Source organism: Stegostoma tigrinum, unplaced genomic scaffold (genome assembly GCF_030684315.1).
Source record: "Stegostoma tigrinum isolate sSteTig4 unplaced genomic scaffold, sSteTig4.hap1 scaffold_120, whole genome shotgun sequence".
NCBI lineage: Eukaryota > Metazoa > Chordata > Chondrichthyes > Orectolobiformes > Stegostomatidae > Stegostoma > Stegostoma tigrinum.
In genome coordinates this window covers 462,586-481,278 of record NW_026728069.1, presented here as the reverse complement: position 1 = coordinate 481,278, position 18,693 = coordinate 462,586, and the positions used below count along the sequence as shown (strand labels likewise).

Here is an 18,693-nt window from a genome sequence, read left to right as displayed (position 1 = left end):
AAATTTTGTTAAATTTCTCTCATTTCACCCATTTCTGTCCTGGAGAAGGGAACTGATGATCCGCTATCTCAATCCGCTGCAATCGTTGCCGGGCAGGCACACCCACACTGTTGATCAGAGGGGAAACCCAGCCCCTTTGAGATTGTGATTGTTAATCATCACTTTTCATGGGTCATTCTCATCCTTTCTTTCATTTTCATTATGAGAGCATTTTCCGGAAAGTGGCATTGGACTAAACTCCCAGTATAGTGGAAGCGCAGTTTGGGATTGCCCCGCTTCCACTTGTGCAAGTAGTTCATGACACAAACAAGCCGAGCTGTCACACAGACAGCATTTATGCTTTGGTGTGTCTGCAACTGTGTTCGCCTTGTCATTTTAGCTTCGGCTGCACGTTAAGACCTGTCCATGTTGGGCTTCGTTCGAATCCTGATGAGCAAACACGGTTATCTTCTGGCAGCCAAAAAGCGCCCTGGAGAATGGTCATTGGGTTAAGAGTGAAAAAGCACTGCGTCCCTGGGTGGGCTTGAACCACCAACCTTTCAGTTAACAGCCGAACGCGCTAACCAATTGCGCCACAGAGACTGGCTCGACTGGCATTTGCCAACAAACAATTAAATTGGGAATGAGCAAGTGTCGCTTCGTCCAGATGGACAGCGTGAAAAGAGACACTTCAGTGTACCTCGTCCATGCCGGCCAGATATTTGAAATTAATTTAGTCCCATTTGCCAGCATTTGGCCCTTATTCATGTACATTTCGTCCACAGGCTCCCTTTATGAGCTCCATTTTTAACATTAGCAAGCAACTCTTGGAAAAGTGTCAAGTGCAGATTTCCTTTCATCAAACGATGTTGACTCAGTTTGACTGCGGTCATCTTTGGTGAATGTTCTGCTATTTCTTCCTATACATTGTTCCCCAGCATTTTCCAATTGACAGATAAGCAATTGGAGCAGATGGAAGCCATTTGGCCAATCGGGTCAGCTATACATTTTAATAAGGTCCAGGCTGATCTGGTAATCCTCAACACCACTGTTCTGCCATATACACGGGGCCCTTGACTCCTGAAATGACTAAATGTCTCTCTGTCTCAGCCTTGAATATACCAAGTCAGCACAGCCTCTGTTTTCAAGAATTCCACAGATTTGCTTCTCCCTGAGTGTGAGAACACCCACCTTATCTTTGATTTAAATGGGCAACTCGTTTCCCTGAGATAATACACTCGGGTATAAATCAGAACACAACAAGCCTCCAAAGTTCGGTGTGAACGCACTGGCGTCCCCAGCCCAAGTTGTAAGTATTTAAAGTATTTTGTTTCTAGGCCTCTCATTGAACCAACTGCCCTGATTTGCACGTTAGATTTCCCAAAGATGAATCTGTTCCAAACGTACTTCGGTGGCTGCGATTTAGGTGGTGGTGAAAGGCGTGATTAAAATAAAAGGACATAATTATTTCTCGATCCATTGCCCTGACAATCAATCTCTCTGCTCATGGAGATGGATCCTTTCCATCCACTCTATCGTTCATCAATGTGTTTAGTTCAGTTCAGTCCCACAACTGTTCTGATCAAGTAAAGGGTGACAGGAGATATTAGGGTCGTGGTGCAGACATCACAAATCGAGCACTCACCTTTCCTGTTAGAGCCATTTCATGAGAAATATTAACAGATGGTCAGTGGCCTGTAGTTGTAGCCAAGTGGTTAAGGCAATGGCTTAGAAATCCCTTGGGGTTTCCCCACGTCGGCTCAAATCCTGCCAGCTATATTTCTGTCAAAACAAGGTCATGTTTTCTCAGTTCTGGCAGTGCATTGACATTCAGGGCACACATGCTATGAACAAGAATCCAGCTGCACTCAAAACCTCAGCTCTGTTTTTCTTTCCACTAATATCATTGGACCTGTTGAGTTTCTGCAGTATTCTTTGCATTGATTCTGCAACACTGCTGTTTTTTTTTTCGTGAAATATCTCCAATTTCGGAAAGGTACAGCTGACACAAGACTATTATCATTCCATTCGAGGCAGGTGGGAGTTTGAATTCACTACGAGCCCGGTTTAAGGGCTGCTACAAGTGCTCGCCATTTTCTGTGATGCAAATGGCTGTCGCTTTTGACTGTGAAATGTGATGTTGGGGGTTTGAAGCCACTGAGGAAGGAACAAGAGCTGTTCTCACTCCACCAGTTCCTTTTTGACTGTACTGTTTCAGGCTTTAATGCAGTCAGGAAGATATTCCCCAAACGTAAATCTTCTCCGGTGAGTGACCAGACTGCTATTTTGATGTTGATTTCCTTACTTCCATAAAGAGCTGTGGATGCTTGGAGTCAGAACGATGAACAGAAACTGCACTACAGAAAGGAGAAAACAGAGTTCTGAGGAAGTTCTGAAGACTTGACTCAAATTATTGGCCCACAGATGCTCCCAGATCTGCTGAGCTATTTTCCTGCTATTTATATTTTGCTTGCGAATGAACGTTTATTTTATCTATTGGAATAAATCAACCAGAATCACCATATACAAAATTTAATACTTTAAAAATCTGCATAGTGATTGGATTCGAACAAACCAGGCAAGAATTCATTCTGCCACAGCTCAACTGACCACGGAAGGCAACCTCCATAGATAAACAGCATCATACCACTTGCAGTAATCATGGCCAAGTGGTTCAGGTAAAGGGCTCCAAATTTGATGGGGCATCCTTGTGCTGGTTCAAATTCTGTTGACTGTTGGGGGGAAACTGGAGACAAGTGTGAGGGCTGTTTGTTCCCTCCATTTTGCATGTGACAGAAATCAAAGCAGTGGGAAACAAACTTTTCACTCAGGGCACCAGTGTTGGGGAGAAGGCAATTCACTGCCTGTCATTGCAGAACAGGCACGAACCTTCATAAACGTCAACCACTTTGAAGATATCCACTTGCAGGGCCAGCCGTGGTGAGGCTGTGAGCCATCTGCTTGCAAATAAGACTATAACAGTCAGTCCTGAGAAAGGGTCAGCCAACCCACAGTGTTAACCCCGATTTTTCTTCACAAATACTGCCAGACCTGCTGAACTTTTCCAGCAATTTTGATTTTGTTCCGAGAACAGTCAAGGTCTTGAGTTCAACTGGTCAGACCCGATGGACTGAAGGGTCTTTTTCTGTGGTCGAGCCCTCTATGATCGTTTGTGGTCAGCTTCGTTTGTGAAGTGACAGGACAGCGTTTTCAAAATGCACCCGAGCCAGGAAGGTGTCGATCTGACTGTCCCCTCATCTGGCGATCAGACACGTCATCCATTGGGATTGGGGATAACTGGCACTGTGCATGTTCCTGGAATCAGTATCTGGGAGATAGGAAGATGCAATCCTGGTGTCTCTTCGCACAACCATGTGATAACCCATCGCTTCTCAATCCGTTCCTTGTGCCTGACATTCCCTGGACCTGCTGCCAAGGTAAAGATTGGCTTCGCGATCTGACTGCGTTTGCATCGAGCAGCTCATTCACCTCAGATCTGGGCGGTCAGAGGGAGCTAGAGGTGAGGCAGGGACAGAAGCAGAAAGAGATGTGACATGAAAATGTTCAGAGTTTGTTGTGGCCAAGTTCATACAGGTGAGATGATACACTTGTGAAGGTCTGAATGGTCTTCTCCTGTTCTCAGTCGGTCTGCTCCAAGCTGAATCATCAAACTTCCTCTCTGAGATGAGAATAATCCGGTTAAGTAGAAACACATTACTTGCATAACAAAGTATGCAGCTGGATCAACCCAGCAGGCCAAGTAGCATCTTAGGAGCACATCCAGCTGCACACTTTGTTATCTCAGATTCTCCAGCATCTGCAGTTCCCATTATCTCTGAACGCATTACTTGCAGTCTCTTTTGTCATGCCTGGCAGTAATTCCCAATGCTGTTTCAGACGTGAATGACAAAAGGATCAGGATGCCAGAGGCTGCATCATGACACAGACACAGCTCACCATTATTAGGGACAGATATCACCGATTGTGAATAACTACAGAGAAATACAAGAGACAGACAGTCGCTGTGGACTCGAAGGGCTAAATGTGAATGTGAATGATGCCATGGGTTTATGACGTCACTCTCTCTGTCTCTGTGAGGGAGCGGGTGGGGGAGAAACAATGGCTCATTATTAACCCTCCCTTCCACGTTGTACTGTCTGCAGCCCCGCAACTCAGGGCCGTTGGGGACGTCTCTCAGTGAATGAGTGTTTCACTCAGATTCACTGAACGCGGGACTGTTGGTGTCAGACATTAGCTCCTGCTGTGGAGGTCACAAACAAAAGGACGCCCCGTGTGCAGACAAATTCTGAACATCAAACAGGCTGCACAGAAAGATTGCATTTTAAGTTGCTGTAGAGACTAATCTCTAGTTTCGACTTCTATCTTTCCCAGCAGCTCTCCATCTTTCTGTCTGCCTCTGATCAATGACATTTGATGAAAGTTCCAAATCGCCTTTAAAATTTGCTACACAAGTCTGATTCCATCCCTTCTGCTCCTTCCTTCTTCCAGTGTTTGACAGACAGCGACAAAGTGTATACCACTCCCAGCACTGCCTGCCCGTGGCGAAATGGCTTAATGCATTTGTTGATGGAGAGAGCTCTGACTCCGTGGTGGAGAGACAGAACAAAAAGAAAATATTCACTGCTGCATTGGGAAGTAGGATTTTCTTTAAGCAACACATTCAGATATGTTAGTACATACCCCTGGAGCAGATAGAACTTGAACTCTTTCTCCTACATCCAAGGTAGGGAGACTATCACTGCCTGAGTAGCACCTCATTTATTGTTATGTGGGGTGTCCACAGACTGTGTCATTGGTCTTGTGGTATGATTCTCACATCAGGTGGCTGATAGAAATGTGAGAAGTTGCTGGCTTGAATCCGACATGAGCCGTTGTTGCCTCTGATGTATTTTTTTAATGTTCGGGAGAGCTTGGGGGTGGTTGTTTATGAAATCAATTTCAGCCTATGACCACAAACGGTGTTTGCTGCGAATATATCACATGCATTCACTTACCTGGCCAAGGTTTAGGGTTAGTAATCGTATGAAATTATGTCTCACTGGATTGGTTTGTAAACTTGCGCAATAACTGAATAAAACGTTGCCAAGTCTCGGCAGAGAAACAGATGACAGTGAAGCAGGCATCTGAGGACCAATTTGTTTCTTTTGCAAGTGAAATTTTCTGCTTCACAAAATGAGGCCCATTGAAGTGAAGCAGTGACAGAGATTACCTTTGCTGGTGCTTACCTCATATATCATATTTCCACCTTGGTCCCTGTAAATATCTCAACTCGACAAGAAGCCAGTTCATCATTGCGAGCCACTGGCGTAATGGATAACGCGTCTGACTTCGGATCAGAAAATTACTGGTTCGAGTCCTGCCTGGTTCGAGCACAACCTGCCCATTTTCAATGCTAGCAAGATGACATGTTCACCTGAAGTTGGAATAGTGGTTGGGTGATTTTGTTGCCAGATTCCCTGAAGCTAAACTATGAAATTGGAAGTTGAGCAGTGTTGGCGACCTTTTCAGCTCACTGTTGGCTTCATTTCCGAGCTCACAACAACAGGTCTCATTGCCTGGAGAACTTGCTTGTGCTCCATATAAATCTGTCTGTTGTGGGCGAAACATGTGTGGGGACAGAGAGTGAACGTGAAGCACCTGGAGTGGGTGTCATCCTGAGGGATGTGTCTGTGTATCTCTGTCTGTGACTAAACATGAGGATGAGTTCCATAAGTCGGCTGTAACACTGTTTTACTGTCACAAAACATTGATTACAGGGCTAATCTCAATGACGTTTGCCCTTGATGTGTCAGAATGCACAACACGGTAGGCCAAATGCTGGAAACTGAGATTAGAATAGATAGATGCCTGAGGACAGGCACCGATACACTGGCCCAGGTAGTCTCTTTCCACGTGATAAAAACTCGAAGACAAGGAGAAACTGACCTGTCACCAAAAGGATCGAAAATGGAAAAGCAAAAACAATGTCATTGAGAAATGATACAAACATCTCCGGCGCGTTCCCTGGTTGTCTTGGTGATTCAGATTTGGTGCTTTTGGAGCCACGGCCCTGGTTTGAAATACTGAGTGGAAGATGTTACCTCCTCGCTTTTAGCGATGACAGCTTTGCTGACTCATTGTAATTTTATTCATTAACTGGCGTCTCTGGTTTGGCAGCATTTATTCAATCAACCACATTGCAGTGGGTCTGGAGTCACATGTCGGCCAGACTAGGTACGGGTGGGCAGTTTCTGTCCCTAAAGGGCATTAGTGAACTGGATGGGTTCTTCCGACAATCGATTGCATGGACTGCATCGCCTCCCTATGAGGAGAAGGAAAGGGGCTGTGAGGTAACTAACTGTGTCCCAAACGATATTCAAGCTAACGTGAAACAAAGAACTGTGGATGCTGGAAAACAGAAACAAAAACAGGATCTGACACAGAAACCCAGCAGGCCTGGCAGCATCTGTGAGAGATACAGTTAACATTTCAGATCCACTGACTGTTCATCAGAACCAGGTCAGTTATGCCTTTTTATATTATAATGCCAGGGAAATGATCACGTTTATCTGTCGAATCAGCATATTTATTAAAATATCACATTAATTTCCCGTCGTCAACTTTACAACTTTAACAGACTTTTATCGCCTGTAATGCTGCTTCCGTGGCCCTCAGGTGCTGAAAGGCTCTGCTTAAAAGGTTTTATTTGCCTTTTCCTTTCAGTTAGTTAGCAGCGGTGTCGAATGGAGAATTGGCCCTTTTAGTGTCTGCCTCAATATGCATCTCTATTTGTCTCTGGGTATTCACCTCACCAAATTTTATATTCTCCAACTCTGTCCATCCATATTGAGGGCAGCACAGTGGCACAGTGTTTAGTACTACTGCCCCACAGCGCCAGAGACCAGGGTTCAATTCCAGCCGTGGGTGATTGTCTGTGTGGAATTTGTGTAATCTCCGTGTCTGCATGGGTTTCCTCCCACAGTCCAAAGATGTGCAGGGGAGGTGGATTGGCCGTGCTAAATTGCACGTAGTGTTTAGGAAGGTGTAGATTAGGTGGGTTATAGGGAGGTGGGATGCTTTGAGGTTCAGTGTGGACTTGTCGGGCCAAAGGGCCTGTTTCCACATTGTAGGGATTCTCTATCGATATCCCTCATTTCCCATTGCTGCTCTTTGAAAAGTCTGAAGACTGGACAATGTTTGAGACTGGAGCTGCTGAGAGGCTTTCCCACCCCGATTGTAAAGCCTGGAACTGGGCTCACATTCTCCAAATAGTGTTTCTGTTACTTAGGACTGAGCCAAGGAGACATTTATTCCCTCAAAACATGATGAGTGTTTCGACTTCTAAATAGAATTCCTAATCCACCAGAAAAGAAACAAAATGCCACAATTATATGATTGCTGTGATGTTTTTACTGTTGGTGTAAAATGAATGAATGGTGACAGCAGAGAATGAGTGTGATCAGTTCGTGGTGCCTGTCTCATTACCACAATATTCCACAGGAAGGCTGCAGTTTATTCTGCCTCACCTTGTTATCCCGACCAAACCTCAGGATGAATTATTTGTTAGCAGGAAACCACTCCCTGATGGGGAGAAAACAGGCGACAGGAGTGCCAGCATCAAATGATAACTGTCTGCACTAAAACATAGGAACCATGCTCAGTTCTCTGCACCGACAGGGCAAGTAATGGCTGAGTGGTATTGTCGCTGGACTGTTTATTCAGAAAGCCAGGTAACGTTCTGGAGACCAAAGTTCAAATATCACCCCCAGAAAATGATGGGATTTCAATTCAATAAATATGTGTAATTTAGAATGCAATGATGGCCATACATCCATTATCAGGGGACCAAAACCGATGTGGTTCCCTAATGTCCTTCAGGCATCCTTAATCCTTATTGATCGCGCCTAAGTCTGACTCCAGACCCACAGCAAACATGGTGGGTAATTAGCAACGGGCAATAGATGTTGGCCGAGCCAGTGACACCTTCAGTCTGTGAATGAATAAAGCGGGGGCAAGTAACTTTGTTGTTATATGGCATTTCAGAAGCGTTGAAACAAGGAATCTTCAATGTAAAGCTCAGGCACCGCTGGGATTTTAACTCAAGATCGCCTGTTTACTGCACACTGATTTTTTTACCCATCCATTAGGGCATTTTCTTAACCACGCAATCACAGTAACTTGGGGAACTTTCCTGTATCAGTGTTACTCAGTGAGAATTTCAATCTAACACCACTTTTCAACACGGATTGTTGACAGCTCAATATTCTCCTGTGAAAATACATGGAATGAGACAATTTTCTCCTGAGATAATGGGAACTGCAGATGCTGGAGAATCCAAGATAATAAAGTGTGGAGCTCGATGAAGACACCAGGCCAGGGAGCATCTCAGGAGCACAAAAGCTGACGTTTTGGGCCTGGACCCTTTGGTTTAAAACCGACAATTTCACCTGTTTCAGCTGACTGTTTAAAGAGCATGGGCCCATCCTCTTGGGGCCCATGAACAACGTTAACACACACTGAGGGAACCGAACAAGAAGAATAGGTTCATTTTGGTTACTGAGCAAATGTAAAGCCTGGCCCATTGGAGCCAACATTGATCCTTGCACCAACAGTTCCACACTCACTTCCTGCCTCATGCCCCCGCCCCCCCCTCACAGCCATTGTTGCTTTTCCCATTGCTTCACTCCCACACTTTGCTTCTGAACGTGTTCCTGACCAATTGTAGGTGTTCAGTTAGAAACTACAACTTGAACCCGAATGCCTGGGATAGGACTTCATTCAATGGGATTGGATTTATTGCCCTTCCCTAATTAACCCACAGATGGAGGTGATGAGTTACTTTATTGAACACTCAAACTCCTTAGCACTTGGGTACAGCTTTGATGTTATTAGGAAGGTAGTTCCTGGATTTAGAAGCAGCGACGCTGAAGGAACAGTGGCACAGTTCAAACTCAGAATGGTGAGATACTTGGAGGGGAGTTTGTTGTGGTCAAATTCCCATGAAACTGCTGCCATTACCCTTCAATGTGAAGGCAAGCTCTCATTGGACTGATTCTGCTAGATCCAGGGTGTGTGTTCTGTGCATAACCAGCAACTCATTTTCATTCCTGAGGTTAACAGGAAGAGATATAAATCTTCATTTCCTAAGTGGGAATTGCATCCATGCCTGAGCGATGCAAGCACTAAAAGCCAACCAGTTTACTTGACACTAATCCAAGCAACCTGACTTGCACACACTCCCAAGTCTGTTCTTACACCAGAAGCACCTTCACCAGCGAACTGTCTTTCTCCAAGTTTTGAAATGATTCATATTATTGCCCTGCGTTTCAAAGCGGAGAAAACGGGGCTGTAATAATCTGATGTTGTTCAGTAGATGTATTGCCGAAAAGCTTCTGTTAACTGGTGATAGCAAAAACTGCAGATCCTTTATTCATACGCAGGATGAGGGGGATGTTTGGAGAGGCCAACATTTATCAGCCGTTTCCAATTTCCAGAGAGGGCAGAAAAGAGTTGACCACCTTGCTGTGGGTCTTGAGTCACATATAGGCCATACCAGGTAAGGATGGCAGTTTCCTTCCTGAAAAGATATCAGTGAACCAGGTAGGCTTTTCCCAACAATTGACTTCACTCCCAAAATGACGAAATGTCTGTCTATCTCAGCCTTGAACATACCTCGCCTTGTCAGAACACAACGGGTCAAGCAGCATCAGAGGAACAGGAAAGCTTGATGTTTCACGTCGGGACCTTTCTTCACAAATGGGGGAGGGGAAGGGGATTCTGAAATAAATAGGGAGACGGCAGAAGTGGATAGAAGATGGAGAAAGGAGAAGATAGGGTGAGAGGAGACAGACAGGTCAAAGAGTCAGGGTGAGAGCCAGTGAAGGTGAATGTAGGTGGGGAGTTAAGGGGGGATTAGGTCAGTCCAGGGAGGATGGACAGTTCAGGGGGGCGGGATGAGGTTAGTGGGTAGGGAGTGGGGTTGGGGCTTGAGATGGGAGGAATGGTTAGGGAGGCGGGGACTAGCTGGGCTGTTTTTGGTGACATGTCCATCCTGGGCCTCCTGCATTAAGACAATGACGTCACCCGAAAGATGCAGGAACAGGATCTCATATTGCGCTTGGGAACTCTGCAGCCCAAGGGTATCAACGTGGATTTCACAAGGTTCAAAATCTCCCCACCCCTGACCACATGCCAGAATGTCCTGGGAACTGGAATCACAGGACAATGAAGAGTGAACTTTCTGATTGAGCACAAACAGTCCAGACACCTGCCATTTCTTTAAGAGGCCGGGCATTGACACAGGTGTTATTGGGACATGAACTGAGCTGAGACATGGGAAGAATTCTTGTTCCTGTGCATCAGGAATTCAAATCTCATCTCAGCTCTGGGACAATGAGAAAACTGAGAAATAGACAAGACACTGAAAGGGTCAAAGTGAGACGGGCCCGGTTGTAGAAGATCTGGTTCCCAGTGATGTGGATGGGTCTGCAGAGGGTAAGATCAGTCTGATCCCATGTCTCCCCAATGAATGTCCCAGGTTTTAATTTGGAAAAGTACAGCTGATACAAAACAATTGTCATTCCAAGTGAGGCAGTTGGAAGTTTGAATTCACTACAAGCCCGCTTTAAGGGCTGCTGCAAGAGCTCGCCATTTTCTGTGGTTCAATTGGCTGGTGCTTTCGACTGTGAAATGTGAAGTTGGTGGTTTGAGGTCACTGAGAAAGGAACAAGTGCTGTTCTCCCTCCACCAGTTCCCTTTTGAGTATACAGTTACGGATTTTAATGCAGTCAGGAAAATGTTCACCAAACGGAAATCTTGTCTGGGGCGTGACCATAAAGTTATTTCTATGTTGCTTTAATAGCTACAATAAAGAGCTGGGAATGCTTGGAATCAGAATCAAAAACCTAAACTGCCCTACAGAAAGGAGAAAACAGAGTTTTGAAGAAGTTCTGAAATGTTGACTCAAATCCTGGGCCAAAGATGCTACCAGATCTGCTGAGTTTTTTTTTCCTGCAATGCATATTTTCATTGCAAGTGAACGTTTATTTTATCTATTGGAATTAAACAACCGGAATCACCATGTATTGCATTAAACACTTTCGAAATCTGCAAAGTGATTGGATTCAAACAAACACTGCAATAATTCATCCACAGTGTGACTGGTCATGGAAAGTGACCTGAAAAGACAAACAGCAGGGCATTTCTCCCATTAGTCATGGCCGAGTGGTTAAGGCAATGGATTTGAAATCCATTGGGTTCTTCCTGTGCAGGTTTGAATCCTGCTGACTACGGTTGAAAGCTGAGTAGAAACGCAAAGGCTGTTTATGACAGGAGTCAAAGCAGGACCAGCAAGACTTTTTACTGAGATTGCCAATGGTATGAAAAGGCAAATCTCTGCCGGTCATGTTCAAACAAACCAAACCTTTATAAAAGTTGTGATCAGAGATAATGGGAACTGCAGATGCTGGAGGATCCAAGATAACAAGGTGTGAAGCTGAATGAACACAGCAGGCCAAAAAGCATCTCAGGAGCACAAAAGCTGACGTTTTGGGCCTAGACCCTTCATCAGAGAGGGGGATGGGGTAAGGGTTCTGGAATAAATAGGGACAGAAGGGGAGGCGGACCCACTCCCCATCCCCCTCTCTGATGAAGGGTCTAGATCCAAAACGTCAGCTTTTGTGCTCCTGAGATGCTGCTTGTCCTGCTGTGTTCATCCAGCTTCACACTTTGTTATCTTCATAAAAGTTAACGTGTTTTCGGATATAAACTTGCAGGGATATCCATGGTGAGGCGGTGAGCCATTTGCTGGAACTCCAAACTAAATTTTCTCATGGCGTTGAAAGTGAAATAAGCTTTGAATTCTTGATCTGCAGGCAACGAAAATCATTTGAAGGTCTCACCGAGAACAGCAAAGGGGAGGGGAAGCTGAAATAGTCCACAAGCTGCCCATGGGTATGTGCCAATTTATGAACCCCACCGACCGAATCACTGCAGTTGCTGGGAATGAAAAAAAAAACACAAAAACCCAGGCTGAGCATTATGAACCTTTAGAAGGGAGGGGAGAATGAAGTGTGAACCTGTACAACTGAACAAAGACAGTCAGGCACCTTGCCCTTCTTGAAGAGGCTCACACATTGACTCTGATATTCTCGGGGACATTTGTTGCTGTGTGTGCAAGTATTCTATGTAATTTTCTCCTACACGGATAACTTATATATAAGCCAAGTGTCAGCTTTTGACACCTCCTCTTACGGTCCCCATGATCATAACCCCACCGCAACCACCAAAACAGCATCTCCCAGACCACCCATAACCTCATCACCAGCAGCCTCATGCCTCATCGTTCGCCAACCCCTCACGGCCCGCTTCTACGCACTTCCCAAAATCCATAAACCTGACTGCCCTGATCGACCCAGCGTCCCTGCTCCTGCCCCACCGAACTTATCTCCACTTATCTCGACTCTCTTTCCTCCCCCCGGTCCAGGTGCTCCCCACCTACATCCAGGACACCACCCAATCCCTCCACCTCCTCCAAAACATTCGAATCCTTGGCCGTCAACACCTCATCTTCATCATGGATGTCCAATACCTGTATACTTGCATTCTCCTAAAAAGCTCTCTGCTTCTTCCTGTCCCGCAAGCCAGACCAGTCCCCCTTCACCGATAGACACCAAACTGAACTCGTCCTTAATCTGAGCAACTTCTCCTTTAACTCCAGCCACTTCCTGCAGATGAAAGGGGTGGCCACAGTGGCACAAACTGTACCTGCCTCTTTGTGGGAAATATGGAACAGTCCCTTTTCCACAGTTACACTGGCCCTATCCCCCCACCTCTTCTTCTGTTACATCGATGACTGTATCAATGCTGCTCCATTCTCCCACGAGGAGCTTGCACATTTCATTCTCCTTACCAACACCTTCCACCCCAACCTGACGTTCACCTGGGCCATTTCTGATACCTGTTTGTCCTTCCTAGACCTCTCTGCTCCCAAAATGAGGTGATCTACTCCCGGACATCTGAGGTGTCTTTGTTTTTCAAGGACGGCAATGGCCGCACACACACACACACACACACACACACATACACAACCCCCCCGCAACAGTGGTTGCAAATACCCTTGACCCCATCTTTTGCATTTCCCACACCTCAGCCCTTAAACTCCCTCCCCACAATCAAAACAAATAGAGAATTCCCCTTGTCCTCACGTATTACCCCATCAATCTCCGGATCTAACACATCATTCTCCATCACTTTCACCACCCACAATCTGACCCCACCACCAAAGACATTTTTCCCTCCCCACCCTGATCAGCTTTCTGGAGGGACCACGCTCTCCATGGCTCCCTCTTCCACTCCACACTTCCCACGAGCCCCACCAGCCCTGGCACCTTTCCCTGCAACCGCAGGAAGTGCTACACCTGCCCCTACACCTCCCTCCTCACTTCCATCCCAGGCCCCAAGAAAACCTTCCACACTAAACAGATGTTCACCTGTACATCTGCTGATGAGGTCTTTTGCACCCACTGTTCCCAATGTGGCTTCCTCTACATCAGGGAGACCAAACGCAGGCTCAGAGATCACAGAGAGCACCTACACTCAGCTTGTGACAAACAACAACTCCCAGTCGTAAAACCACTTCAACTCCCCCTCCTGCTGCCTTGATGACATGACCATCCCGGGCCTCCTCCAGTGTCACGACGATGCCACCCGAAGGTTGGAGGAACAGGACCTCATATTCGGCCTGGGAACCCTGCAGTCCTGTGGTATTAATGTGGACTTCACAAGCTTCAAAATCTCCCCAACCCTGACCTCATCCCAAGATCAGCGCCCGCTCACCCCTGCCCCTTGACTTGCCCATCTTCTCTCGAACATATTCACCTCTCCCTCCTCACTGAACAACCCACATCCCCACTCCCTTCCAACACTCACCTCTTCAAGCTTCATACCCGCCTCATTGACCTGTCTATCTTCTTTCCCACCCTATCCACTCCACTATCTACCTGCTATCACTGTCCACCCATTTATTTCAGAGACCCCTCACCCTCCCCATTTCTGAAGAAGGGCCCAGACCTGAAACGTCAAGTTTCCTGATACTCCATTGCCGCCCGGCCTGCTGTGTTCACCCAGCTCCACACCTTGTTATATCAGACACTTCTTTTGTCTCTTCTTCTCCATCACCAATCCCCTTCACTTGACAGCTTTTGTCGGCGAAATTCTCCCAGCCTTCACCCGCTCATTCCCTCTGTTCACCGTCCACCCCCCCCCCCCCCAACCCCACTTTCCGTGCCCTTGCTCACTGATCTGAACCAATCTCCCAGTTTCGGAGTCCACAGCAGAGAAAAAGGCCCTTTGGACCATCGAATTATTGCTGGTCAAATAACTATTCAAGTGTCATTTCCAGCACTTTTCCCAGAGATGTGTCCGAAATGTCATCACAATTCAACAGAAATTGCTGAAAAAACTCTGTATGTCTGGCACCATCTGCGGAGAGAATAGATCTAAGGAAGGGAAACTTGACACAAAATGTTAACTCTGATTTCTGTTCACAGATACTGCCAGACCTGCAGAACTTTGTCAACAATTGTATCAGAGATAATGGGAACTGCAGATGCTGGAGAATCCAAGATAATAAAGTGTGAAGCTGGATGAACACAGCAGGCCAAGCAGCTTCTTAGGAGCACAAAAGCTGACGTTTCGAGCCTGGACCCTTCATCAGAGAGGGGTTGGGGTGAGGGTGTGGAATATACAGGGAGAGAGGGGGAGGCGGACCGAAGATGGAGAGAAAAGAAGATAGGTGGAGAGGACAGTATAGGTGGGGAGGTAGGGAGGGGTGAGTTCAGTCCAGAGAAGATGGAGAGGACAAGCAGGTGGGATGAGGTTAGTAGGTAGGAACTGGAGGTGCGGCTTGAGGTGGGAAGAAGGGATGGGTGAGAGGAAGAACAGGTTAGGGAGGCAGAGACAGGCGGGGCTGGTTTTGGGATGCAGTGGGGTGAGGGGATGAGCTGAGCTGGTTGTGTGATGCAGTGGGGGGAGGGGACGAACTGGGCTGGTTTTGGGATGCGGTGGGGGAAGGGGAGATTTTGAAGCTGGTGAAGTCCACATTGATACCATTGGGCTGTAGGGTTCGCAAGCGGAATATGAGTTGCTGTTCCTGCATCCTTCGGGTGGCATCATTGTGGCACTGCAGGAGGCCCATGATGGAGATGTCATCTAAAGAATGGGAGGGGCAGTAGAAATGGTTCGCGACTGGGAGGTGCAGTTGCTTATTACGAACAGAGAGGAGGTGTTCTGCAAAGCGGTCCTCAAGCCTCCGCTTGGTTTCCCCAATGTAGAGGAGGCCACACCGGGTACAATGGATACAGTATACCACTTTGGCAGATGTGGAGGTGAACCTCTGCTGAATATCGAAAGTGATCTTGGGGCCAGGGATAGGGGTGAGGGAGGAGGTGTGGGGGAAAGTGTAGCATTTCCTACAGTTGCAGGGGAAGGTGCTGGGTATGGTGGGGTTGGAGGGCAGTGTGGAGCGAACAAGGGAGTCATGGAGAGAGTGGTCTCTCCGGAAAGCAGACATGGGTGGGGATGGAAAAATGTCTTTAGTGCTGGGGCCGGATTGTAGATGGCGGAAGTGTCAGAGGATGATGCGTTGTATCCGGAGATTAGTCGGGTGGTGTGTGAGAACGAGGAGGATCGTCTTTGGGCGGTTGTGGCGGGTGCGGGGTGTGAGGGATGTGTTGCGGGAAATGCGGGAGAAGCGGTCAAGGGCGATCTCGACCACTGTGCGGTAAAGTTGCGGTCCTTGAAGAGCGTGGATATCTGGGGTGATCGGGAGTGGAATGCCTCATTCTGGGAGCAGACGCAGCGGAAGCGGAGGAATTGGGAATAGGGCATGGAATTTTTGCAGGGAGGTGGGTGGGAGGAGGTGTATTCCAGGTAGCCGTGGGAGTTGGTGGGCTTGAAATGGACATCAGTTACAAGCTGGTTGCCTGAGATGGAGACTGAGAGGTCCAGGAAGGTGAGGGATGTGTTCGAGATGGCCCAGGTGAACTGGAGGTTGGTGTGGAAGGTGTTGGTGAAGTGGATGAACTGTTCGAGCTCCTCTGGGGAGCAAGAGGCGGCAACAATACAGTCATCAATGTAACGGAGGAAGAGGTGGGGTTTGGGGCCTGTGTAGGTGCAGAAGAAGGACTGTTCCACGTAACCTAAAAAGAGGCAGGCATACCTGGGGCCCATTCGGGTGCCCATGGCCACCCACTTTGTCTGTCGGAAGTGGGAGGAATCAGAAGAGAAGTTGTTGAGGGTGAGGACGAGTTCGGCTGGGCGGATGAGGGTGTCGCTGGAGGGGGACAGGTTGGGCCTCCGGGACAGGAAGAGGCGGAGGGCCTTGAGGCCATCTGCATGTGGAATATAGGTGTATAGGGACTGGATGTCCATTGTGAAAATGAGGTGTTGGGGGCCAGGGAATTGGAAGGTCTGGAGGAGTTGGAGGGCACGGGTGATGTCACGGACGTAGGTGGGGAGTTCCTGGACCAAAGGGGAGAAAATGGAGTCCAGATAGGTGGAGATGAGTTCGGTGGGGCAGGAACAGGCTGAGACAATGGGTCAACCAGGGCAGGCAGGTTTGTGGGTTTTGAAAAGGAGATAGAAACGGGCCAGTGCGGGGTTGGGGTGTGGATTTTTGGACGGCCCGTTTCTATCCCCTTCCCAAAATCCACAACCCTGCCTGCCCTGGTCGACCCATTGTCTCAGCCTGTTCCTGCCCAACCGAACTCATCTCCACCTATCTGGACTCCATTTTCTCCCCTTTGGTCCAGGAACTCCCCACCTACGTCCGTGACACCACCCGTGCCCTCCAACTCCTCCAGAACTTCCAATTCCCTGGCCCCCAACACTTCATTTTCACGATGGACGTCCAGTCCCTATACACCTGTATTCCACATGCAGATGGCCTCAAGGCCCTCCGCTTCTTCCAGTCCCGCAGGCCCGACTAGTGCCCCTCCACCGACACCATCGTCCGCCTAGCCGAACTCGTCCTCACACTCAATAACTTCTCTTTTGATTCCTCCCACTTCCTACAGACAACGTGGGTGGCCATGGGCACCCGCATGGGCCCCAGCTATGCCTGCCTCTTTGTCGGTTCCGTGGAACAGTCCCTCTTCCGCACCTACACAGGCCCCAAACCCCACCTCTTCCTCCGTTACATTGATGATTGTATCAGCGCCACCTCTTGCTCCCCAGAGATGCTCGAACAGTTCATCCACTTCACTATCACCTTCCGCCCCAACCTCCTGTTCACCTGGGCCATCTCCAAAACATCCCTCACCTTCCTGGACCTCTCAGCATCCATCTCAGGCAACCAGCTTGTAACTGATGTCCATTTCAAGCCCACCAACTCCCACAGCTACCTAGAATACACCTCCTCCCACCCACCTTCCTGCAAAAATTCCATCCCCTATTCCCAATTCCTCCGCCTCCGCTGCATCTGCTCCCAGGATGAGGCATTCCACTCCCGCACATCCCAGATGTCCAAGTTCTTCAAGGACCGCAACTTTAACCCCAAAGTGGTCAAGAACGCCCTTGACCGCTTCTCCCGCGTTTCCCGCAACACATCCCTCACACCCCGCCCCTGCCAAAACCGCCCAAAGACGCTCCCCCTCCTTCTCACACATCACCCCACCATCCTCCGGATACAACGCATCATCCTCCGACACTTCCACCATCTACAATCTGATGCCAACACCCAAGGCATTTTTCCATCCCCACCCTTGTCTGCTTTCCGGAGAAACCACTCTCTCCGTGACTCCCTTGTTCGCTCCACACTGCCCTCCAACCCCACCACACCCGGCACCTTCCCCTGCAACCGCAGGAAGTGCTACACTTGCCCCCACACCTCCTTTCTCACGCCTATCCCAGGCCTCAAGATGACTTTCCATATTAAGCAGAGGTTCACCTGCACATCTGCCAATGTGATATACTGTATCCATTGTACCCGGTGAGGCCTCCTCTACATTGGGGAAACCAAGCGGAGGCTTGAGGACCGCTTTGCAGAACACCTCCGCTCAGTTCGCAATAAACAACTGCACCTCCCAGTCGCAAACCATTTCAACTGCCCCTCCCATTCTTTAGATGACATGCCCATCATGGGCCTCCTGCAGTGCCACAATGATGCCACCCAAAGGTTGCAGGAACAGCAACTCACATTCCGCTTGCGAACCCTGCAGCCCAATGGTATCAATGTGGACTTCACCAGCTTCAAAATCTCCCCTTCCCCCACCGCATCCCAAAACCAGCCCAGTTCGTCCCCTCCCCCCACTGCATCACACAACCAGCTCAGCTCATCCCCTCCCCCCACGGCATCCCAAAACCAGCCCAGCCTGTCTCTGCCTCCCTAACCTGTTCTTCCTCTCACCCATCCCTTCGTCCCACCCCAAGCCGCACCTCCACCTCCGACCGACGAACCTCATCCCACGTCCTTGATCTGTCCGTCTTCCCTGGACTGACCTATCCCCTCCTGTCCTCCCCAGCTATACCATCCTCTCCACCTATCTTCTTTTCTCTCCATCTTCTTTCTGCCTCCCCATCTCTCCCTGTTTATTCCAAAACCCTCACCCCATCCCCCTCTCAGATGAAGGGTCTAGGCCTGAATCGTCAGCTTTTGTGCTCCTGAGATGCTGCTTGGCCTGCTGTGTTCATCCAGCTTCACACTTTATTATTATG

General features: G+C 48.2%; 2 non-coding genes across 2 annotated transcripts; one reads left to right on the top strand and one right to left on the bottom strand.

Moving 5' to 3' along the window:
• Positions 1-508: 508 nt before the first annotated feature.
• Positions 509-582, bottom strand: trnan-guu (transfer RNA asparagine (anticodon GUU)). Its single transcript has one exon. It is a non-coding gene; the product is annotated as a tRNA-Asn (tRNA).
• A 10,606-nt stretch (positions 583-11,188) lies between these two features.
• On the top strand, positions 11,189-11,270 carry trnas-uga (transfer RNA serine (anticodon UGA)). Its single transcript has one exon. It is a non-coding gene; the product is annotated as a tRNA-Ser (tRNA).
• Positions 11,271-18,693: the final 7,423 nt, after the last annotated feature.